The sequence below is a fragment of the Bufo bufo genome, chromosome 4 (genome assembly GCF_905171765.1).
Source record: "Bufo bufo chromosome 4, aBufBuf1.1, whole genome shotgun sequence".
Classification (NCBI taxonomy): domain Eukaryota; kingdom Metazoa; phylum Chordata; class Amphibia; order Anura; family Bufonidae; genus Bufo; species Bufo bufo.
The window spans coordinates 169164018-169190178 of NC_053392.1; the positions used below are offsets into that span (position 1 = coordinate 169164018).

At 44.0% G+C, this 26161-nt stretch overlaps 2 protein-coding genes across 5 annotated transcripts in view; one reads left to right on the forward strand and one right to left on the reverse strand.

Annotated features, from left to right (window-relative positions):
- Positions 1–26161, forward strand: part of MED12L (mediator complex subunit 12L) — a 692480-nt gene that overhangs the window by 295779 nt on the left and 370540 nt on the right. The gene's annotated exons all lie outside the window — the stretch shown is intronic.
- GPR87 (G protein-coupled receptor 87) overlaps positions 1–26161 on the reverse strand; it is a 38138-nt gene that overhangs the window by 6439 nt on the left and 5538 nt on the right. The window lies entirely within an intron of this gene.

The following is a 26161-nucleotide window of genomic DNA, read 5'->3' on the forward strand; positions in this document are numbered from 1 at the left end:
CATAATAGAGAGGACTCCTGAGCACGCACACATAATAGAGAGGACTCCTGAGCACGCACATATAATAGAGAGGACTTCAGGACTAGACCTTTTTATGTATTGCACAGCCAGTTTGTGGGCATACATTGATGATATTTCTTGGGGGGAATCTCTCTGTCTTCCATTGGAACTGCAGTGAATGATATTGCAGGGTGCCGATGGTCCAATAAATGCCCCCAGGTCTGCCATATGTGTATGCCTATTAAGCCATGCCAGAGGCGCAGCCTGATATATTGCTTGTCAGTTTCCTACTGACAGCATAATACACTGTACTACATAATTATTACAGTGTATTATGTGAGCCACAAAGTGATTTTTGTAAAATACAATGGTAGTAATGCTGTAATGCTGTCACCTCCAACAAACATACCAAGCTGGCAGCAGTACCTTAGAGTAGCCAGCAGTGTGTTTGTAACGATCACTTTCTTACTGCAGGCAGAGAAGCAGAAGCTGTAAAAACGGTCTTTAATCCCCTGCCGCCGCGCTTCTCTAGTCCGGCTTGAAGTCACGGAGGCAGTGGCCTCCTTGCTTTAAGTCACGGTAACCACGCACCCTTCCCTGCCCCTTCGCCGTGACTGACAGCCAGCAGTTCGGCAAAGCCAGCCGAACTGTCGTGCATAAGCGATGTCAATCACAGCGAAGGGGCAGGGAAGGGGGCGTGGTTACCGTGACTTGAAGCAAGGAGGCCACTGCCTCCGTGACTTCAAGCCGGAATAGAGAAGCGCGGCGGCAGGGGATTAAAGACCGTTTTTACAGCTTCTGCTTCTCTGCCTGCAGGAAGAAAGTGATCGTTACAAACACACTGCTGGCTACTGTCAGGTACTCATGCCACGGAACGGAGTGCTGTCCGCATCTTTTGCGGCCCCATTGAAGTGAACGGCGGCTCGGATGTGGACCCAAACAACGGCCGCGTGCATGAGGCCTTATCCTACAATACAATGACTGCAAGTAGAGACTATAAAAGCCATGATACTAACGTGTATAAGAAACATGATATAACTTTTCCATGAATGAGCTTTATTTGCTGATGTTGGTTTGTAATACAATATCTGATCACCTAAGGTACAACCTCATGGTCAGGTTTTTGCATGCAGTTTTATAAGCCATACTAGGAGTGAATTTACTGTAAAAAATAAAAATAAAAGTGATCTCTCCTTTTATGACCCACTCAAGATTTTGGCTTCCAAAACTGCATGCGGAATCCTGATTGTGTGGTCATACCCTAATACCCTTGTCAGGAACTGTATTTTATATGTCCTGTTTTCAATCTTAAAGGGATTGCACACCTGTAAAGGGGGAGGTTGGCAAACCCCCCTCTCTTGCGCATACCTGTGAAGGGAAGCATACTTACCTGCTTCCCAGCGCTGGCTACTTGTCCATCTCTCCCCGGACTGTGCTGCTTCGCGGAGGTAAACTTCCATTTTGACACCACTCTAGCCATTAACTAGCTTCAACAGTGATATGATCTCCGTGGGTCATGTCACATGGTCAAGTGATGCAAGGGAAACAGGCAACCGCTGAGGTCAGCAGTTGGCTGCAGCAGCATCAAAATGGAAATTTACACCCTGGGAGTGGAGCAGCCAAGACCGGGGAGAGAAGGAGCGGGGAACCAGTGCCGGGAAGCAGGTAAGTATGCTTCTCTTCTCAGGTCTGTGCAAAAGGAAGGATTTGCCCAAAATCCCTCCAAAGGTGCACAACCCAGTTAAGAATACAAAATATGAATGTCGAAAAGTTTCCAACTATATTTCTCAAATCGAGAAATGCGTTGAACGTGATGAAATTTACTTAGAGTTCTACTGATCTTAAGCAACAACAGCAACAACTTTTTGCAATGCACTTTTCTCACACAAGCAATAGAAAGCACAGCTCGGAAACTCCTTTAGTTATGGGGAGAGTTGTGGAGAAGAGAAGAATGTGGCTGTCATCTAACTGCAAAGTGCAAGTGCTGCCAAATATTACAAGGAAGAGGCACTCCGGTACAACCTGTATATCACATAATGGAGGGCCTCACTCACATTGTGGTACAATTGTTCAGGTAGTGGGACTCCTACACTCATAAAGCCTATGCACTAAGTGAAAGGGCTGCCAAAAATTACAAAGAACCGATACTCCAAAACACCCTTTGTTACACTTAAAGGAGGGTATCATACACAGCCTTGAAAAATTACGATTGATTACCTGCTGGTGACATTTGGAGCAAGCGCCTGCTGATCTGACCATCTAAAACATTATGGGTGAGGGCCTGCTGCCGCTTTGGTGACTCTAGATAACCTGGGGACGATCGCACGTCCCCGTGACAGCGACGATCCATTTGAATGTCTGCCCTATCAACTTTCGATGTTATTTTCAGCGCCAACCACGGTGACCACGGGTAACGGGGAATCAGTGTTCAATTCAGGAGAGGGAGCCTGAGAAACGGCTACGGCTACCACATCCAAGCAAGGCAGCATGCGCACAAATTTCCTATTAGGTATACACCCTGTACAGAATTATTAGGCAAATGAGTATTTTGACCACATCATCCTCTTTATGCATGTTGTCTTACTCCAAGCTGTATAGGCTCGAAAGCCTACTACCAATTAAGCATATTAGGTGATGTGCATCTCTGTAATGAGAAGGGGTGTGGTCTAATGACATCAACACCCTATATCAGGTGTGCATAATTATTAGGCAACTTCCTTTCCTTTGGCAAAATGGGTCAAAAGAAGGACTTGACAGGCTCAGAAAAGTCAAAAATAGTGAGATATCTTGCAGAGGGATGCAGCACTCTTAAAATTGCAAAGCTTCTGAAGCGTGATCCTCGAACAATCAAGCGTTTCATTCAAAATAGTCAACAGGGTCGCAAGAAGCGTGTGGAAAAACCAAGGCGCAAAATAACTGCCCATGAACTGAGAAAAGTCAAGCGTGCAGCTGCCAATATGCCACTTGCCACCAGTTTGGCCATATTTCAGAGCTGCAACATCACTGGAGTGCCCAAAAGCACAAGAGACATGGCCAAGGTAAGAAAGGCTGAAAGACGACCACCACTGAACAAGACACACAAGCTGAAACGTCAAGACTGGGCCAAGAAATATCTCAACACTGAGTTTTCTAAGGTTTTATGGACTGATGAAATGAGAGTGAGTCTTGATGGGCCAGATGGATGGGCCCGTGGCTGTATTGGTAAAGGGCAGAGAGCTCCAGTCCGACTCAGACTCCAGCAAGGTGGAGGTGGAGTACTGGTTTGGGCTGGTATCATCAAAGATGAGCTTGTGGGGCCTTTTCGGGTTGAGGATGGAGTCAAGCTCAACTCCCAGTCCTACTGCCAGTTTCTGGAAGACACCTTCTTCAAGCAGTGGTACAGGAAGAAGTCTGCATCCTTCAAGAAAAACATGATTTTCATGCAGGACAATGCTCCATCACATGCATCCAAGTACTCCACAGCGTGGCTGGCAAGAAAGGGTATAAAAGAAGAAAATCTAATGACATGGCCTCCTTGTTCACCTGATCTGAACCCCATTGAGAACCTGTGGTCCATCATCAAATGTGAGATTTACAAGGAGGGAAAACAGTACACCTCTCTGAACAGTGTCTGGGAGGCTGTGGTTGCTGCTGAACGCAATGTTGATGGTGAACAGATCAAAACACTGACAGAATCCATGGATGACAGGCTTTTGAGTGTCCTTGCAAAGAAAGGTGGCTATATTGGTCACTGATTTGTTTTTGTTTTGTTTTTGAATGTCAGAAATGTATATTTGTGAATGTTGAGATGTTATATTGGTTTCACAGGTAAAAATAAATAATTGAAATGGGTATATATTTGTTTTTTTGTTAAGTTGCCTAATAATTATGCACAGTAATAGTCACCTGCACACACAGATATCCCCCTAAAATAGCTAAAACTAAAAACAAACTAAAAACTACTTCCAAAAATATTCAGCTTTGATATTAACCCCTTAAGGACCTAGGACGTACCGGTACGCCCTATTTCCCGAGTCCTTAAGGACCTAGGACGTACCGGTACGCCCTATTTCCCGAGTCCTTAAGGACCGAGGACGTACCGGTACGTCCTGACTTAAAATCGGAACTCCGGCGCCGCAGGGGTTAATCGGAACGGGATTTCGGCTGAAATCATTCAGCCGGCATCCCGTAACAATGCAGGGGGGGGTCATTTGACCCCCCCGTATCGGCGATCGCAGAAAACCGCAGGTCAATTCAGACCTGCGGTTTTCTGCGTTTCCGGTCCATTCGGGTGTCCTGTGACCCGATGAACCGGAAAAAGACTGCGATCGGTGGCGTAATTATACACCACCTATCGCAGTCCGAGGATTTGGAGAGGCGGTGCTGGCCCTGGTGCTGAATGCCGCTGTCCAGGGTGCTGATTGGTGCAGGGGAGAGAGGCGCGAGATTCAAACTTCCTGCGCTCCTCTCTCCCCTCCTCTTCCTGTCCAGCACCCTGACCGTGCAGCACCGTCCAATACGAGCTCCTGTGTCCCCCTAATCGGCATCCATCACCCTCCTGCACCCATCGCCACCCAGGTAGGTTAGGGTCAGTGAGGGAGAGGCACCGTTAGGCAGGGAAAGAAGGGAAAAGTAAGTTAGAAAAAAAAAAAAAAAAAGTACTTTTATTCCAAACTTCCAAACTTCCATCTAACCCTAACCCAGACCCCTCCTGCCACTTGCCCCCCCACCCACCCCCCACCAGCCACTTCCCCCCCCCCCCCACCTGCCTCCCCCCCCCACCTACCCCCCACCAGCACCCCCCACCCCCCACTCACCACCACTTTTTTTTTTCTGCGTGCGCTGACTGGCCGGCACTTTTTAGCGTCCGTCCACTGTTAGCGCATCGCCCGCCCCACCACCCCACCGACCGCTGATCAGCGTTGTACCGCTGATCAGCAAGTTTTAACTTTTTTTTTTTCTAACACTTGCCCATTTTTTTGCCTGGACTTTTTAGTACGCGAACACCCGTTGCCCCCACACACACGCACATATAATAAAGTTTGCCACACACGCACACCTACACGCACACACACCCATGGCCCACCGGATGTTCTCGGCCGAGGAGGCATACGCCCAGATTGCCTCCGACTCTGAGAGCCCCAGTGAGGATGAGGATGACCCCACATTCCTTTTGTCATCCGCATCCTCCTCATCATCATCTGATGACGATGAGCCACCAAGGCGGCGGAGACGCCGCCAGGCGGAGCCAGGGGCCCCACATGCTAGGGATCCTGTGGCCCACCCTAGTACGAGCCGCCCTGGGGTTCGTACTGGTTTCCCGGCCCACCAAATAAGTCCACCGGAGCCCCCTGCCGATGAACTTAGCTGGTGTCCCCCAGTGGACTTTGAGCCTGAGATTCCGGATTTTGCTGGCAATCCTGGAATCCAGATTCCCACAGTGGGGTTTACTGAAATAGACTATTTTAGTTTTTTTTTCAGTAACTCACTGGTGAATTTGATGGTGGAGCAGACGAATCTGTACGCCCAACAGTTCGTCGCTCAAAACCCAGGCTCAGTTTTGGCTAGACCCGGTGGCTGGACGCCGGTCAGTGCAGCCGAAATGAGGACATTTTGGGGCCTCGTGCTGCATATGGGTCTAGTCCAAAAACCCAGTGTCAGGCAATACTGGAGTGGGGACATACTCTACCAGACCCCACTGTACAGTATGGTCATGATACGTCACCGGTTTGAGGCCATCCGGAAATGTCTGCATTATTCCGATAATGCAGCATGTCCCCCCCGAAGTGATCCTGCCTATGACCGGCTGTATAAGATACGGCCGGTCATCGATCACTTTGGGGCCACATTTCAGCAGGCCTACGTACCTGGAAGGGAGGTCGCGGTTGATGAGTCTCTCGTTGCGTTCAAGGGGAGACTCAGTTTCCGCCAATACATTCCCACAAAGCGGGCGAGGTATGGCGTGAAGCTATACAAAATTTGTGAGAGTGCCTCAGGGTACACTTACAAATTTCGTGTGTACGAGGGGCGAGATTCCCGTATTGAACCCCCAGAATGTCCCCCCACTCTGGGTGTTAGCGGGAAACTCGTGTGGGACCTTATGTACCCACTGCTGGATAATGGTTACCACTTGTACGTGGATAACTTTTATACCAGCATTCCCTTGTTCAGGTCCCTTGCCGCCAGATCCACGTTCGCTTGTGGGACCGTGCGGAAAAATCAACGCGGCCTCCCTGCCTACCCCCTCCAGGTACCTATCCCCAGGGGTGAGACCCGTGCCCTTACCAGTGGAAACCTGTTGCTGGTCAGGTATAAGGACAAGAGGGATGTCCTTATGCTGTCCACAATCCACGGTAACGGCACCACCCCTGTCCCTGTGCGAGGTACCGCGGCAACGGTCCTCAAGCCCGATTGTATCGTCGACTACAATCGGTATATGGGAGGAGTTGATCTCTCTGATCAAGTCCTCACGCCATATAACGCCATGCGCAAAACCCGGGCATGGTACAAAAAAGTTGCGGTCTACTTGGTACAGGTTGCCATGTACAACTCTTTTGTACTATCCCGAAGCGCTGGCAGCACAGGGACATTCCTCCAGTTCTATGAGGCAGTCCTCAAAGACCTGATCTTTTCGGACCGGGAAAGAGCAGGCCGGAGTACCTCGGGAATTGGAGGCGCCCGGATCGTCCCTGGCCAACACTTTCCAGGTGTGGTCCCCCATACTGGAAAGAAGGGACGAACCCAAAAAAAGTGCAGAGTGTGTCACAAGAGGGGGATACGGAAGGACACCACTACTCAATGTGACACTTGCCCCGATCATCCGGGCCTCTGCATTATCAATTGCTTCAGGGAGTATCACACTTCCATGGAGTACTAAATTTTTATAATCCTCAACAGTCCACTAGAGAACATAAAACACTATGGCTCTCAGACTTTGGAGACACGGAAACAATTTTTCTTTCCCCAAAAAATATTAGTTTTAGAGCAGGCATCCTCAAACTGCGGCCCTCCAGATGTTGTAAAACTATAACTCCCAGCATGCCCAGACAACCTACAGCCATCAGCAGGGCATGGTGGGAATTGTAGTTTTACAATATCTGGAGGGCCGCAGTTTTAGGATGCCTGCTTAGTGTCTCCAAAGTCTGAGAGCCATACATATTGGGCATCGTCGCGTGCGTAAAAGTCGTCGCTATAAAAATAACTTTTGACCAAACGCCTCGGATGAACGGTGTTAAAAATATAAAATAAAAACTGTGCCAAAACACCAATTTTTGGGCAAAATTTCAATTTGAATCCATTTTGCCGGTAATAAAGCAAGGGTTAACAGCCAAACAAAACTAAATATTTATTGCCCCGATTCTGTAGTTTGCAGAAACACCCCATATGTGGTCGTAAATGGCTATATAGCCGCACGGCAGGGCATAGAACGAAGGGAACTCCATATGGTTTCTGGAAGGCAGATTTTGATGGACAGTTTTTTTTTTGACACCATGTCCCATTAGAAGCCCCCCCTGATGTAGCCTAGACTAGAAACTCCAAAAAAGTGACCCCATCTAAGAAACTACACCCCTCAAGGTATTCAAAAGTTACTTTACAAACTATGTTAACCCTTTAGGTGTTCCACAAAACCAAATAGTGAATGTAGAAACAATTTTAGAATTACATTTTTTTGTTACATTGCCTCAAAAAAGACTAATATAGAGCAACCAAAAATCAAATTTACCCCAAAAATAGTCCCAAAACAACAACCACCTTATCCCGTAGTTTCCTAGATGGGGTCACTTTTATGGAGTTTCTACTCTAGGGGTGCATCAGGGGGCTTGAAAGGGTACATGGTGTCAATAAACCAGTCCAGCAAAATCTGCCTTCCAAAAATGACGTTCCCCTTCTTCTATGTCCTGCCGTTTAGCCAAATAGTAGTTTACGACCACATATGGGGTGTTTTTGCAAACTACAGAATCAGGGCAACCCATTTTGAGTGTTGTTTGGCAGTTAACCCTTGTTTTACTCCTGGAAAAAATTGATTATATTGGAAAATTCTCCAAAAAATAGAAATTTCAAAATTGTTTCTCCATCTGCCATTAACTCTTGTGGAACACCTAAAGGGTTAACAAAGTTTGTAAACCCAGTTTTGAATACCTTGAGGGGTGTACTTTCTTAGATGGAGTCACTTTTTTGAAATTTCTATTCTAGGGGTGCAACAGGGGGCTTCAAATGGGACATGGTATAAACAAAACCAGTCCTACCAAATCTGCCTTCCAAAACCCATATGGTGTTCCCCTCCTTCTATGTGCTACCGTTCGGCCAAACAGTAGTTTACGACCACATATGGGGTGTTTTTGCAAACTACAGAATCAGGGCAACCCATTTTGAGTGTTGTTTGGCAGTTAACCCTTGTTTTACTCCTGGAAAAAATTGATTATATTGGAAAATTTTCCAAAAAATAGAAATTTCAAAATTGTTTCTCCATCTGCCATTAACTCTTGTGGAACACCTAAAGGGTTAACAAAGTTTGTAAACCCAGTTTTGAATACCTTGAGGGGTGTACTTTCTTAGATGGAGTCACTTTTTTGAAATTTCTATTCTAGGGGTGCAACAGGGGGCTTCAAATGGGACATGGTATAAACAAAACCAGTCCTGCCAAATCTGCCTTCCAAAACCCATATGGTGTTCCCCTCCTTCTATGTGCTACCGTTCGGCCAAACAGTAGTTTACGACCACATATGGGGTGTTTTTGCAAACTACAGAATCAGGGCAACCCATTTTGAGTGTTGTTTGGCAGTTAACCCTTGTTTTACTCCTGGAAAAAATTGATTATATTGGAAAATTTTCCAAAAAATAGAAATTTAAAAATTGTTTCTCCATCTGCCATTAACTCTTGTGGAACACCTAAAGGGTTAACAAAGTTTGTAAACCCAGTTTTGAATACCTTGAGGGGTGTACTTTCTTAGATGGAGTCACTTTTTTGAAATTTCTATTCTAGGGGTGCAACAGGGGGCTTCAAATGGGACATGGTATAAACAAAACCAGTCCTGCCAAATCTGCCTTCCAAAACCCATATGGTGTTCCCCTCCTTCTATGTGCTACCGTTCGGCCAAACAGTAGTTTACGACCACATATGGGGTGTTTTTGCAAACTACAGAATCAGGGCAACCCATTTTGAGTGTTGTTTGGCAGTTAACCCTTGTTTTACTCCTGGAAAAAATTGATTATATTGGAAAATTTTCCAAAAAATAGAAATTTCAAAATTGTTTCTCCATCTGCCATTAACTCTTGTGGAACACCTAAAGGGTTAACAAAGTTTGTAAACCCAGTTTTGAATACCTTGAGGGGTGTACTTTCTTAGATGGAGTCACTTTTTTGAAATTTCTATTCTAGGGGTGCAACAGGGGGCTTCAAATGGGACATGGTATAAACAAAACCAGTCCTGCCAAATCTGCCTTCCAAAACCCATATGGTGTTCCCCTCCTTCTATGTGCTACCGTTCGGCCAAACAGTAGTTTACGACCACATATGGGGTGTTTTTGCAAACTACAGAATCAGGGCAACCCATTTTGAGTGTTGTTTGGCAGTTAACCCTTGTTTTACTCCTGGAAAAAATTGATTATATTGGAAAATTTTCCAAAAAATAGAAATTTCAAAATTGTTTCTCCATCTGCCATTAACTCTTGTGGAACACCTAAAGGGTTAACAAAGTTTGTAAACCCAGTTTTGAATACCTTGAGGGGTGTACTTTCTTAGATGGAGTCACTTTTTTGAAATTTCTATTCTAGGGGTGCAACAGGGGGCTTCAAATGGGACATGGTATAAACAAAACCAGTCCTGCCAAATCTGCCTTCCAAAACCCATATGGTGTTCCCCTCCTTCTATGTGCTACCGTTCGGCCAAACAGTAGTTTACGACCACATATGGGGTGTTTTTGCAAACTACAGAATCAGGGCAACCCATTTTGAGTGTTGTTTGGCAGTTAACCCTTGTTTTACTCCTGGAAAAAATTGATTATATTGGAAAATTTTCCAAAAAATAGAAATTTCAAAATTGTTTCTCCATCTGCCATTAACTCTTGTGGAACACCTAAAGGGTTAACAAAGTTTGTAAACCCAGTTTTGAATACCTTGAGGGGTGTACTTTCTTAGATGGAGTCACTTTTTTGAAATTTCTATTCTAGGGGTGCAACAGGGGGCTTCAAATGGGACATGGTATAAACAAAACCAGTCCTGCCAAATCTGCCTTCCAAAACCCATATGGTGTTCCCCTCCTTCTATGTGCTACCGTTCGGCCAAACAGTAGTTTACGACCACATATGGGGTGTTTTTGCAAACTACAGAATCAGGGCAACCCATTTTGAGTGTTGTTTGGCAGTTAACCCTTGTTTTACTCCTGGAAAAAATTGATTATATTGGAAAATTTTCCAAAAAATATAAATTTCAAAATTGTTTCTCCATCTGCCATTAACTCTTGTGGAACACCTAAAGGGTTAACAAAGTTTGAAAAAACAGTTTTGAATACCTTGAGGGGTGTAGTTTCTAGAATGGGGTCATTTTTGGGAGGTTTCTATTATCTAAGCCTCACAATATGACTTCAAACCTGAACTGGTCCATAAAAAGTGGGATTTTGAAGATTTCTGAAAATTTCAAAATTTGCTTCTAAACTTCTAAGCCTTGTAACATCCCCAAAAAATAAAATATCATTCCCAAAACAATTCAAGCATGAAGTAGACATATGGGGAATGTAAAGTCATCACAATTTTTGGGGGTATTACTATGTATTACAGAGGTAGAGAAACTGAAAATTTGAAATTTGCTAATTTTTCAAAATTTACGGTAAAAATTGTATTTTTTTATGCAAAAAAATTAACTTTTTTGACCCAATTTTAGCAGTGTCATGAAGTACAATATGTGACGAAAAAACAATCTCAGAACGGCCTGGGTAAGTCAAAGCGTTTTAAAGTTATGAGCACTTAAAGTGACACTGGTCAGATTTGCAAAAAATGGCCTGGTCCTTAAGGTGAAAATGAGCCTGGTCCTTAAGGTGAAAATGAGCCCGGTCCTTAAGGGGTTAATGAGTTTTTTGGGTTCATTGAGAACATGGTTGTTGTTCAATAATAAAATTAATCCTCAAAAATACAACTTGCCTAATAATTCTGCACTCCCTGTAATTAGGTGAGGGCCTGCAGGTGAGCTGACCCTGTAAAAGATTGTAGGTGAGGGCCTGCTGGTGAGCTGACCCTGTAAAACATTATGGTTGAGTGCCTGCTGCTTAGCTGACCATTGAAAAAATTTACAGTGTTCAAAGCAGGCCAGGTCGTCTGAATTCTTTAGCTAGGAATAATGGAATAGGACTCCGGTTCTATTTTGTTGGTTTTCGGAATTGGGGCCATGATTAAGAGGGACGGCCGGGGGCATCCATATTGCGCCGCTAGAGGTGAAATTCTTGGACCGACACAAGACAAACCAAAGCAAAAGCATTTGCCAAGAATGTTTTCATTAATCAAAAATGAAAGTCGGAGGTTCGAAGACGATCAGATACTGTCGTAGTTCCGACCATAAACGATGACGACCAGCGATCTGGTGGCGTTATTCCCGTGACCCGCCGAGCTGCTTCTGGGAAACCAAAGTCTTTGGGTTCTGGGGGGGGGTATGGTTTGAAAGCTGACAAAGTACACTGTATGTCACAGATAATGGTTTAAAGCGCACACGTTACACTGCAGATGTGGCCGTGGTAAGGTCACTGTCAGAAGCGGACACCATCTACGGAAAAAGTACAATGTATGTCACAGATTAAATTTTGAAGCGCACACGTTATGCTGCAGATGTGGCCCTGGTATAATCACTGTCAGAAGCGGACACCATCTACGGAAAAATTACACTGTACACCACAGATTAAATTTTGAAGCGCACACGTTATGCTGCAGATGTGGCCCTGGTAAGGTCACTGTCAGAAGCGGACACCGTCTATGGAAAAATTACATTGTATGTCACAGATACATTTTTGAAGCGCACACGTTACGCTGCAGATGTGGCCCTGGTATGGTCACTGTCAGAAGCAGACACCATCTACGGAAAAAGTACAATGTATGTCACAGATTAAATTTTGAAGCGCACACGTTACGCTGCAGATGTGGCCCTGGTAAGGTCACTGTCAGAAGCGGACACCGTCTATGGAAAAATTACATTGTATGTCACAGATACATCTTTGAAGCGCACACGTTACGCTGCAGATGTGGCCATGGTATGGTCACTGTCAGAAGCGGACACCATCTACGGAAAAAGTACAATGTATGTCACAGATTAAATTTTGAAGCGCACACGTTATGCTGCAGATGTGGCCCTGGTATAATCACTGTCCGAAGCGGACACCATCTACGGAAAAATTACACTGTACGCCACAGATTAAATTTTGAAGCGCACACGTTACGCTGCAGATGTGGCCCTGGTAAGGTCACTGTCAGAAGCGGACAACGTCTATGGAAAAATTACATTGTATGTCACAGATACATTTTTGAAGCGCACACGTTACGCTGCAGATGTGGCCCTGGTATGGTCACTGTCAGAAGCGGACACCGTCTATGGAAAAATTACATTGTATGTCACAGATACATTTTTGAAGCGCACACGTTACGCTGCAGATGTGGCCCTGGTAAGGTCACTGTCAGAAGCGGACACCGTCTACAGAAAAATTACATTGTACGTCACAGATTAAATTTTGAAGCGCACACGTTACACTGCAGATGTTGCCCTGGTAAGGTCACTGTCAGAAGCGGACAACGTCTATGGAAAAAGTGTACTGGATGTCACTGATATTTTAGGGATGTGCACACGTTACACTGGAGATGTGGCGCAAATAATTTAAATGTCCGCAGCGGCCTATAACACGGTATTTAGCGCAGGATGCGCTAAAAATATATATTACTGCTGTCACACGCAGTAAGAACTTAAAAGGACTTTTGGGTCTCTGAAAAGTTTTTTTGTATAAAAATCTTCCTATTACACTTCCTACACTGTCTGTCCCTTCCTATGCACAGCTCTCCCTAACACTGAGCAATTTAGCGCAGGTTGCGCTACAAACATATATTGCTGCTGTCACACACAATAGTCCAATTACACTCTCCGTCCCTGACTACGAATGAGTCGAACATGTCTCATCTGGTGCTATATAGCACCCGATAACGCGTTCCGGCCAACATGGCTACTGGCATTACAGTGAGGGCAGTTCTTACCAGCATGCTTATTGGCTGCGTAGCAGCCAAGAAACATGCGAGGAGGAGACTCGAGCACATGAGGTACTCTGCCGATCATCACTACTAATGAAATATATGATAAATATTATTTTTTTAGGGCATTTGTAACTGTTTAAAAAAATGTTTAAAGGGAACCTGTCAAAACAAAAATGCAATGTACGCTGCAGGCAGCAGGTTATAGAGCAGGAGGATCTGAGCAGATTATATAGTTTTATGGGAAAAGATTCAGTATAAGGGCTCATTCACATGAACATAAGGGCTTGGTGCCCATAATGTGGACTGCAAATAGCCGGTCAGCAATATAGGGGCACTGGCCATTGACTCGATTGGGTCTGCAATCCGCAAGATACGGCAAAAGATAGGACATGTCCTGTCTTTTGCACTGCGGAGACACGGATCAGGCCAGTGCCCATATATTGGGGGCCGCTATTTGCAGTCTGCAGCATGGGCATGGAGCCCTTACGTTCATGTGAATGAGCCCTTACTTGTATTTTATACATTTAAATTCCTACTCCTTCTGGGCTTTGAAGTTCCTATCAGTGATTGACAGTCTTCCCTCTATGACTGTGTATACAGAGATAGCTGTCAATCACTGATAGGATTGCCTCCGCCGCCCAGAAGGAGCAGGAATCGAAATAAATCTATATGTCAATCTGCTCACCTCCTTCAGCTCAAACACCTTGCTTGACGTGACAGGTTCCCTTTATATGTTTAGGTGTACTTTAATAGGTATGTGCTTTCCCCATGAAACAAAGTGATTTCTTTTTAAACAGCATGGACCAACTGAGTAGGCAATTACAGTAATATCTGGGACAAACCGTTCTTTCCCAATAATTGCCTGCTCAGCATTTGCACACAGCAATCATCTCTGCTGTATGGGGATGAGCAATTGCTACTGTGTCGACTCACCCTCATACAGATTAATTGTTTCTGGACCGCACATTCTGCTGTCCAGAAATAATTCATTAGACTACTTTCACACTAGCATTTTTACTGGATCCGGCAGGGTTCAGCAAAAGCGCTTCCGTTACTGATAATACAACCATCTGCATACGTTATGAACGGATCCGTTTGTATTATCTTTAACATAGCCAAGACGGCTCCGTCATGAACTCAATTGAAAGTCAATGGGGACGGATCCGTTTTCTCTGCCACAAACATGTTGCAGTTTGCTCTCTGGTATGGGAACGGAACGGAATGCATTCTGTTCTGTTCATTTCAGTTTTGTCCCCATTGACAATGAATGGGGACAAACTAAAGTGTTTTTTTTTTAGGTAGTGAGACCCTATGATGGATCTTAATACCGGAAAACTAAAACTCTAGTGTGAAAGTAGCCTTAGATGTCTACATCAATGATGATTCCACTCAGTGTCCAAGCGTTTGCTTGTTTATCAAGTGATGGGTTGATTATGGGGAACAAGTGTTCATACAAATGTTCATTCCCAATAATTGACCCAATAATCAGCCTGTGTAAACAGAACTTTAGACATTCTACAGGAATAAGAAATTTAAAACTCTCTTTGAATGAATAGGTTTACATTGTTTTCTTCAAATTCCAAATAATATTTCACTGATGATGATCTAATCTCAGGATAGGTCCGCAATATCAGATTGGCGGTGGTCTGACTCCTGGATCCCTACTAATCAGCTGTTTGAAAGGGCCACAGCAATTGTTCAAGTTCTGCATCCTCTTCAGCATTTAGTGTCTGCTTAGCATTTATATTGTAGCCCTGGTGGGGTGTAATTATAGCTTCTTCTCCAATTCAATTGAGTGGGATGAGCAGTTGTATATAGCACCGCCACTACAATGTCAACGGCTTGTACCTAAACATTGAAAAGGACAAAGTGCTTGCAGGAAATACTGCAGCCCCTCAAACAGCTGACAGTTGGACCCCCACAGATCTGATATTGATGACCTATTTTGAGGATATATCATTGATATTAGAAAATCAGACAACCCCTTAAAATAACTCAGAATCCCCTTTAGCCATTGCAGTTCATAAAAATACTGCCATAAGTATTTCCATAATGTTCTGCCAATGCCATACACAACTACTTCTACTCAGTAGAGGCTGCTGTGTTGGGTATTGCAGCTTTTTCCCATTTACATGAACCTGCACAATACCTAAGTAGATGGCACGAAGCTTGCCTGAGCTTCGCCACCCCTTCAAACAACTGATATTAATGGCCTATTTTAAGGAAAACCCCTTTAACTAAAAGATAAGCTTTTGTATATATGTCAATTTTAAATAGAGTGAAAGATTTTCATGTCCTGACAAGTTGTGCTTAGTCCATCAGAGTTTCATTAGATGTTTCCTACATATTAAACCACATCCTCATAACTGCTTGAGAAAAATATCTAGACACAAGTAAACTTTATCTGAAAGCTAAACTTCAGGTTTCAACATGACAACCTATTTGTAATATTGAAAAGTCATTACTATACTTCTGCAGTTGGCGGAATATGTTGCCACTGCATAAAGATTATTATTTATTTCTTATTTATACAGCACCAACATATTCTACAGCACCTTACTGACTTTTTCATCACTCACTGTCCCTATCAGGATGTCTTTGGAGTATAGGAAGAAAACAGAGTACCCAGAGGAAACCCACGTAAATGCTGGGAGAATATAAAAACTCCACCCAGGGGTTGCCCTTTGTTGGATTTGACCCTGGAGGAAACCCATGCATACACAAGAACATGGATACTCCATGCAGATGTTGCCCTTGGTTGGATTTGATCCTGGAGGAAACCCATGCATGCACAAGAACATACATACTCCATGCAGATGTTGCCCTTGGTTGGATTTGATCCTGGAGGAGACCCATGCTTGCACAAGAACATACATACTCCATGCAGATGTTGCCCTTGGTTGGATTTGATCCTGGAGGAAACCCATGCATGCACAAGAACATACATACTCCATGCAGATGTTGCCCTTGGTTGGATTTGATCCTGTAGGAGACCCATGCATGCACAAGAACATACATACTCCATGCAGATGTTGCCCTTGGTTGGATTTGATCCTGGAGGAGACCCATGCATGCACAAGAACATACATACTCCATGCAGATGTTGCCCTTGGTTGGATTTGATCCTGGAGGAGACCCATGCATGCAAAAGAACATACATACTCCATGCAGATGTTGCCCTTGGTTGGATTTGATTCTGGAGGAGACCCATGCATGCACAAGAACATACATACTCCATGCAGATGTTGCCCTTGGTTGGATTTGAACCTAGGACCCTACTGCTGCAAAATACCAGTACTAGCCACTGTGCTGCCCGTCTGGCCGTCACTTAATGTTACATAATGAAAAATCTTAGTGTTGCCACACCAACTACCAAATTCTGACTGTGGTAGAAGCCTACAAAAAACCAAGCTGTGAGCATTCATTGCGATTAAAGGGATTGTCCGAGATGTTTTTTTTTTTTTTTTTGAGTAGGTGGGGATAATGTTACAATAATAAAATATATACTTACCCTCCCAAGCCCCCTCTGTTCCAACACCACCACTACTCTCCTCCCTGCTGCTGGCATAATTATGCTATGAATGAATGAATGAATGAATAACTTATATAGCGCTACAATTGCGAACTAAATCGCCTCAAGGCGCTTTTGCAGCCCTTGACCGCCTGAGCTTTCAGAAGAGGTGGGTCTTGAGCTTCTTCCTGAAGGCTAGATGTATGCCCCCGCCCCCCTCCATCCTTTGGTGGAGGCCGCTATGTCTTGGTTAATGTTGGAGGCCCCAGGAAGCCCACCCTGTAATCCAGCTCTGCCTAGTAGGCTCCCTTTTTTGGAGTGCGCTATACTGTTTATAATAACTATCATTTCTTACAGGTTGTGATATAGTATCATAGTATCAGTTCTGAGGCTATTTTACTTTTACTTTGGTGCCTTTACCCCTTTGACTTGTCCAGACATTGAGCTGTAAGGAAGCCATTTATCTTTGCCACAGAAGTTCTTTGTTAATGATGAAATAATATTTTTATAATAATATTTCCCATTCTTGTCGTATGGATATGAGTCTATATTAATATTTGTGTAGGTTTTTATCATTTGCACTAGGTTCAGCTATTTGAAAGGTAGTTAAGCCACAATGCCTTGAAGTAATTTCTTCTGTGAGGGAAATCACTCAGGTCATGTTGCAACCCATCTGGGCGTTCCTCTTTTACATTACTAAAGAGTGTAGGTGGATTTTGCTGAAGTAGGATATTGTTGCAATATTGTCTGCTTAAGGCCTCTTTCACACTTGCGTTGTTGGGATCCGGCATGCACTTCCGTTGCCGGAGGTGCCTGCCGGATCCGGAAAAACGCAAGTGTACTGAAAGCATTTGAAGACGGAACCGTCTTCCAAATGCGTTCAGTGTTACTATGGCACCCAGGACGCTATTAAAGTCCTGGTTGCCATAGTAGGAGCGGGGAGCGGGGGAGCGGTATACTTACAGTCCGTGCGGCTCCCGGGGCGCTCCAGAATGACGTCAGAGCGCCCCATGCGCATGGATGACGTGATCCATGCGATCACGTGATCCATGCGCTTGGGGCGCCCTGACGTCACTCTGGAGCGCCCGGGGAGCCGCACGGACGGTAAGTACACTGCTCCCCCGCTCCCCGCTACACTTACCATGGCTGCCAGGACTTTAGCGTCCCGGCAGCCATGGTAACCACTCTGAAAAAGCTAAATGTCGGCTCCGGCAATGCGCCGAAACGACGTTTAGCTTAAGGCCGGATCCGGATCAATGCCTTTCAATGGGCATTAATTCCGGATCCGGCCTTGCGGCAAGTGTTCCGGATTTTTGGCCGGAGCAAAAAGCGCAGCATGCTGCGGTATTTTCTCCGGCCAACAAACGTTCCGTACCGGAACTGAAGACATCCTGATGCATCCTGAACGGATTACTCTCCATTCAGAATGCATTAGGATAATCCTGATCAGGATTCTTCCGGCATAGAGCCCCGACGACGGAACTCTATGCCGGAAGACAATAACGCAGGTGTGAAAGAGCCCTAAATCCTTTCTAACTGAACACAGGGTGAGTGCCAGGACCACCGTTTTTGAATTTGCCAGTTTATATTCAAAGACAAATAAATCAGCCCAGAGGTCTGTCTAATACATACATGCTAATAGTCTGGATTTTCACAGGACAGTCCCATGAACCAGCCTGCAAAAGGGGCAGGTTTTAAATTAATTTACGTTAAGAGTCATTTCAGGAACATTTGATATGTTCAATAATTTTAAGAGTGATCTCGGTGTCTTTCTGTTATGGGTGTCTTGAGCTGGGTTATTCTGAAAGTCATTACATTTTAGTTTTTTTTCCTAATTGACCACTACCTTCTGGACTCCATTGAAAAATCAGTAACAGCTTCCCCCACCACTCACCGTGTGCTGTTTATAACAATGGTGTCTTCTTATGTGACAGAGGAGTCTTTGGACCTCCTCAAGTGCCAGGCCCTGATATTGACTGCTACCTCTGCCCATATCTACACTGGGTTGGACTGTTTCATTTCTTTTTTTACGGCCACACTGTTATCACCTAACTTTCAACAAAGAGATGGGAGAGAATATGAATAAAGAGAAAGGACCTTGGAAACTAGAATTATAGAATTATTCTATTCTATGAAATTGTCTAAATTGTTTTAAGCCGTTAACAATTCCTGCTGTGACCCCCTCATGAAGTGACAGATTCACAGCTCTTATGGTGAAGAAGCCTTGTCGCCTCTGGAAACTTAACTTTTTCTCCTCCAGGAAAAGGTAGTGAATGCCCCCTTCGTCTTTTGAGGAGATTTTATATAAAACAGTTTTTCACCATATTCTTTTTATGGACCATATATATAATTAATCCCCATAATGACTGTCCATGGCACTTTTAGAAGAATACATACAGTCAGGTCCATAAATATTGGGATATGGACACAATTGTAAAATTTTTGGCTCTATACACCACCACAATGGATTTGAAATGAAACTAACAAGATGTGCTTTAACTGCAGACTGTCAGCTTTAATTTGAGGGTATTTACATCAAAATCTGGTGAACGGTGTAGGAATTACAACAGTTTGCATATGTGCCTCCCACTTGTTAAGGGACCAAAAGTAATGGGACAATTGTCTTCTCAGCTGTTCCATGGCCAGGGGTGTGTTATTCCCTCATTATCCCAATTACAATGAGCAGATAAAAGGTCCAGAGTTCATTTCAAGTGTGCTATTTGCATTTGGAATCTGTTGCTGTCAACTCTCAAGATGAAATCCAAAGACCTGTCACTATCAGTGAAGCAAGCCATCATTAGGCTGAAAAAACAAAACAAACCCATCAGAGATAGCAAAAACATTAGGCCTGGCCAAAACAACAGTTTGGAACATTCTTAAAAAGAAGGAACGTAGCCTTCACAGTTCTGGAACAACATCCTATGGACAGATGAGACCAAGATCAACTTGTACCAGAGTGATGGGAAGAGAAGAGTATGGAGAAGGAAACAGCTGCTCATGATCCTAAGCATACCACCTCATTAGTGAAGCATGGTGGTGGTAGTGTCATGGTGTGGGCATGTATGGCTTCCAATGGAACTGCTTCTCTTGTATTTATTGATAATGTGACTGCTGACAAACAGTAGGATGAATTCTCTAGTGTTTCGGGCAATATTATCTGCTCATATTCAGCCAAATGCTTCAGAACTCATTGGACGGTGCTTCACAGTGCAGATGGACAATGACCCAAAGCATACTGCAAAAGCAACCAAAGAGTTTTTTAAAGGGTTTCTACCACCAGAAATACTGTTATGTAGCTGACTGACTTTAGCGATGCGCTAATGTCAGCACTACATAACAGTATGTTTCTGACATTTGTCCCTGCAGCCGTTTTTGTTAACCCTTTCATGACCAAAGGTCATTGATGCCCCAGTGTCCAGGTCAAAATTTACAAATCTGACATGCGTCACTTTAAGTGGTAATAGCTTTGGAACACTTTTACTTATCCACGCCATTCTGAGATTGTTTTCTCGTGACACATTGTACTTCATGACAGTCATAAATTTGAGTCAATATATATCTCCTTTTTTAAAAAAAAAATCCCAAATTTACCAAAAAAAAGTAAAAATTTGCAATTTTCTAAATTTCAATTTCTCTTCTTCTAAAACAGAAAGTGATACCTCATAAAATATTTATTACATAACATTCCCCATATGTCTACTTTATGTTGGCATCATTTTGGAAATGTTATTTTATTTTTTTAGGACGTTAGAAGGCTTAGAAGTTTAGAAGCAATTCTTAAAATTTTTAAGAAAATTTCCAAAACCCACTTTTTAAGAACTAGTTCAGGTCTGAAGTCACTTTGTGGGGCCTACATAGTGGATAACCCCATAAATGACCCCATTGTAGAAACTACACCCCTCAAGGTATTCAAAACCAATTTTACAAACATTATTAACCCTTTAGGTGTTCCACAAGAATTAAAGGAAAATGGAGATGAAATTTCTAAATTTCACTTTTTTAGCAGATTTTCTATTTTATTACATTTTTTTCTTTAACACATTAAGGGTTAACAGCCAAACAAAACTCAATATTTATTACTCTGATTCTGCGGTTTACAGAAACACCCCACATGTGGTCGTAAACTGATGTAAGGGCGCACGGCAGGGCGCAGAATGGAAGGAGCGCCGCATGGTTTTTGGAAGGCAGATTTTGCTGGATTGGTTTTCTGAACGCCATATGTTTTTTATTTTTCTACCGATCGTCTTGTGCAGGGGCTCATTTTTTGCAGAAAGAGTTGAGGTTTTTATTGGTACCATTTTTGGGTACATAGGATTTTTTGATCATTCATTATTACACTTTATGGGACAAGGTGGCCAAAAAATTGGCTGTTTTGGAACATTTTTTTTTTTTTTTTTTTACAGCGTTCATCTGAGGGGTTAGGTCATGTGACAGTTTTATAGAGCAGATCGTTACGGATGTGGCAATACCTAATATGTATACTTTTTCTTATTTATTTAAGTTTTACACAATAATAGCATTTCTGAAACAAAAAAAATGATGTTTTAGTGTCTCCATAGTCTGAGAGCCATAGCTTATTTATTTTTTGGGCGATTGTCTTAAATATGGGCTCATTTTTTGCGGGATGAGGTAACGGTTTGATTGGTACTATTTTGGGGTATATTCGCCTTTTTTGATCGCTTGGTGTTGCACTTTTGTGATGTAAGGTGACAAAAATGGCTTATTTTTTTACACCGTTTTTATTTTTTATTTTTTATGGTGTTTATTGGACGGGGTTGATGATGTGATATATTTATAGAGATGGTCGTTACGGACGCGGTGACACCTAATATGTGTGGTTTTCTGTTTGTTTGGTTTTTTTTTTATAGGAAAAGGAAATTTATTTTTTACATTTTTATTTATTTATTTTTACTTTTATTATTTTCACATTTTTTTTTATCAGTTCCCTCTTGGATCTTGAAGATCCAGTGGGGCTGATGGTTGTACTATACTTTGCAATGCTCTTGCATTGCAAAGTATAATACAATCAGATGCCTGTAGGTGGCAGCACTGGACGCCTATACCATGGCAACCGGACGCCTTTGCAAAGCGTCCGGTTGCCATGGCAACCATCGGGCGCTGCGATCGCAGCAGCCCTGATGGTTGAGAGAGAGGGGGCCCCCTCCCTCTATTACCCCCATGGATGCCGCTACTGCGGCATCTATGGGGTTACAGCAGTGTCAGCATAGAGCTGACACACGCTGCTGATGGCGGCGGCTCAGGAATGGAGCCGTCGCCATCACACACACACAAGGGGGACCGCATCGGGGGCAGCGCTGGAAACGGGGGAGGGGGGGCAGCATTTTACTTACAGATCGGGGCAGGAGGGGGCGGACCGCTTCGGGGGGGGGCAGGATAAGATGATCGACACGAAGGAGGCACAGATCGGTGCAGGAGGGGGCGGACCGCATCGGGGGCAGGACAAGAACAAGGAGGGGGCACAGATCGGGGCAGGACCGCATCGGGGGCAGGACATGAACAAGGAGGGGGCACAGAGGGGGCTTCAGGACACATTACCGATTTCAGGCTGTGATCTGGAGAGCGCAGATCAGAGCCTGAAACCGGCATTTTAACACTGCCGCGATCCGATTGGTTAGTCTGCACAGACTAACCAATCGGATCGATTGCCGGCAAGGGGCCACTCTGATTGGCCCCTTGCCGGCATTACCGCACTGTATGCTGTCCGTGACAGCAGCAGGACAGGGGCAGAAGCTTAAATCCAAGCGCTTTGCAGCGCTTGGATTAAAGAGCTGCCAGAACGTGTATATACGTGGTAGCTGCACGGGGCATGTGCAGCTATCACGTATATATACAGATTGCAGTCGTGAAAGGGTTAAAAAAGCACTTTTATTATATGCTAATGAGCCTCTAGATGCTATGTGGGCGTAAAATCAGCACCTAGAGGCTCCGTCCACTCACCCATTATGCCGCCCAGGTCCAGTGTTCTGCCCGCCCAGCTCCTCTTGATTGATGGCACGGTCCGCCGCATCGCAGCCTCTAGGTACTGATTTTACGCCCACATAGCACCTAGAGGCTCATTAGCATATAATAAAAGTGCTTTTTTAACAAAAACGGCTGCAGGGACAAATGTCAGAAACATACTGTTATGTAGTGCTGACATTAGCGCATCGCTAATGTCAGTCAGCTACATAACAGTATTTCTGGTGGTAGAAACCCTTTAAGGGAAAGAAGCGGAATGTTATGCAATGGCCAAGTCAATCACCGGACCTGAATCCGATTGAGCATGCATTTCACTTGCTGAAGACAAAACTGAAGGGAAAATGCCCCAAGAACAAGCAGGAACTGAAGACAGTTGCAGTAGAGGCCTGGCAGAGCATCACCAGGGATGAAACCCAGCGTCTGGTGATGTCTATGCGTTCCAGACTTCAGGCTGTAATTGACTGCAAAGGATTTGCAACCAAGTCTTAAAAAGTGAAAGTTTGATTTATGATTATTATGTCCCATTACTTTTGGTCCGTTAACAAGTGGGAGGCACATATGCAAACTGTTGTAATTCCTACACCGTTCACCTGATTTGGATGTAAATACCCTCAAATTAAGGCCTAATGCACACGACAGCATTTTTTCACGGTCCGCAAAACGGGGTTCCGTTGGTCCGTGATTCGTGACCGTTTTTTCGTCCGTGGGTCTTCCTTGATTTTTGGAGGATCCACGGACATAAATTACAAACGAATCCGTCCTGAATTACAATGCAAGTCAATGTGGACGGATCCGTTTGACATTGACACAATATGGTGCAATTGCAAACGGATCCGTCCCCCATTGACTTTCAATGTAAAGTCAGGAGTTAATATACCATAGGATCAGAGTTTTCTCCAATCCGATGGTATATTTTAACTTGAAGCGTCCCCATCACCATGGGAACGCCTCAATGTTAGAATATACCATCGGATTTGAGTTAGATCGTGAAACTCATATCCGACAGTATATTCTAACACAGAGGCGTTCCCATAGTGATGGGGACGCTTCTAGTTAGAATATCCTACGAACTGTGTACATGACTGCCCCCTGCTGCCTGGCAGCACCCAATCTTTTACAGGGGGCTGTGATCCGCACAATTAACCCCTCAGGTGCCGCACCTAAAGGGTTAATTGTGTGTATCATATCCCCCTGTAAGAGATCAGGTTCTGCCAGGCAGGAGGGGGCAGACCCTCTCCCTCCCCAATATTATATATTTATTGGTGGCCAGTGCGGCCTCCCCTCTCCCCCCCCCAGTTAAAATCACATTCCGAATCCCCCATCATTGGTGGCCAGTGCGGCCTCACATCCCCCCCCCTTTCCCTAGTTAAAATCACATTCCCCCATCATTGGTGGCAGTGGAGAGTTCCGATCGGATTCCCAGTTTAATCACTGGGGCTCCGATCGGTAACCATGGCAACCAGGACACTACTGCAGTCCTGCTTGCCATGGTTACTTAGCAATTTTTAGAAGCATTATACTTACCTGCGAGCTGCGATGTCTGTGACCGGCCGGGCGCTCCTCCTACTGGTAAGTGAAAGGTCTGTGCGGCGCATTGCTTATAGCACAGACCTTTAACTTACCAGTAGGAGGGGCGCCCGGCCGGATGCCAATCTTGTGTGCATCCGTGTTTTTTCACGGACCCATTGACTTGAATGGGTCTGTGAACCGTTGTCCATCAAAAAAATAGGACAGGTCTTATTTTTTTGACGGACAGGAAACACGGGTCACGGCCGCGGATGAACAACGGTGCATTTTCCGAGTTTTCAACGGACCCATTGAAAGTCAATGGGTCCGCAGAAAATCATGTAAAACGGAACAACGGCCACGGATGCACACAACGGTCGTGTGCATGAGGCCTAAAGCTGACAGTCTGGAGTTATAGCACATCTTGTTCGTTTCATTTCAAATCCATTGTGGTGGTGTATAGAGTCAAAAATGTTAGAATTGTGTCGATGTCCCAATATATATGGACCTGACTGTATGCCAATTACCTGACCTGGAGAAGGCCTACCCCAGATTTATCACAGCGGTGCAGGCTGGATGATAAATAGACACTTTTCACTGACTTTATACAAACTATTAGTTGGCTTACTTTGAGACAGATTTTTCTGCCAGAACTGTGTCAAAATTTTGTTGCAAAATGGTGCCTGGTCCCTTTCCCATGAAGCTCTGCCCACTTTCTGCTAAGCTCCACCATCTTGTGGAGCATGTCAGAAAAAAAGTTAACAAACCCTAGATGTTTACGCCAAAATACTGGTTGCCTAAATGCTGTCTGTGGACTAATCCAAACACGGGTAGTTGAATTTCAAATTAGTTGCTCTACTTAGTCCCCAAATGTATTCCACCTGTGGGGGATTGATTCAAGTTTTTTGAGCAGTGAGTGCAATTTTAAATATCTAAGCAAAAATTTCCATTGTCCTTCTCTGTTCTGATATAGAAGAAGAATGTTAATAAAAGAAGTTGCCATATCCGACACATAACTGAAACTAATGGCACCAGACGGACCCCCTTTACTATAACGGGGGTCCATCAGGTATCAGTTAAGGAGTCTGCAGGACTTTTTCGGCTGATATTTTTGACAAAGTCTGTGATAGGGACCTCGAAGTGAGCCTTCAACGCAGTTGTGATCTTAGCCAAAGTAGGAAGGATGTTCCTGGTGTCATGCTTGTGCAGTACTTACTCTCTCCTCACAGAGAAAGCAGTCTCACAGACACAGAAAAATGGCAGTCGGATATTGCATCATTAAAAATCATATACTGTAGCTTACTACAGATACATAGTCTTATGGTATGAAGAGACGCATAGTCTCACATGATGAAGAGATGCATAGTCTCACGTGATGAAGAGATGCATAGTCTTATGTATTGAAGAGATGCATAGTCTTATGAATTGAAGAGATGCATAGTCTTATGCAGTGAAAAGATGCATAGTCTTACATAGTGAAGAGATGCATAGTCTCATGTGATGAATAGATGCATAGTCTCATGTGATGAAGAGATGTATAGTCTTATGTAGTAAAGAGATGCATAGTCTTGTGGTATGAAGAGTAGCATAGTCTTATGCAGTGAAGAGATGCATAGTCTTATGTATTGAAGAGATGCATAGTCTTATGTATTGAAGAGATGCATAGTCTTATGCAGTGAAAAGATGCATAGTCTTACATAGTGAAGAGATGCTTAGTCTCATCTGATGAATAGATGCATAGTCTCATGTGATGAAGAGATGCATAGTCTTATGTATTGAAGAGATGCATAGTCTTATGCAGTGAAAAGATGCATAGTCTTACATAGTGAAGAGATGCATAGTCTCATGTGATGAATAGATGCATAGTCTCATGTGATGAAGAGATGTATAGTCTTATGTAGTAAAGAGATGCATAGTCTTGTGGTATGAAGAGTAGCATAGTCTTATGCAGTGAAGAGATGCATAGTCTT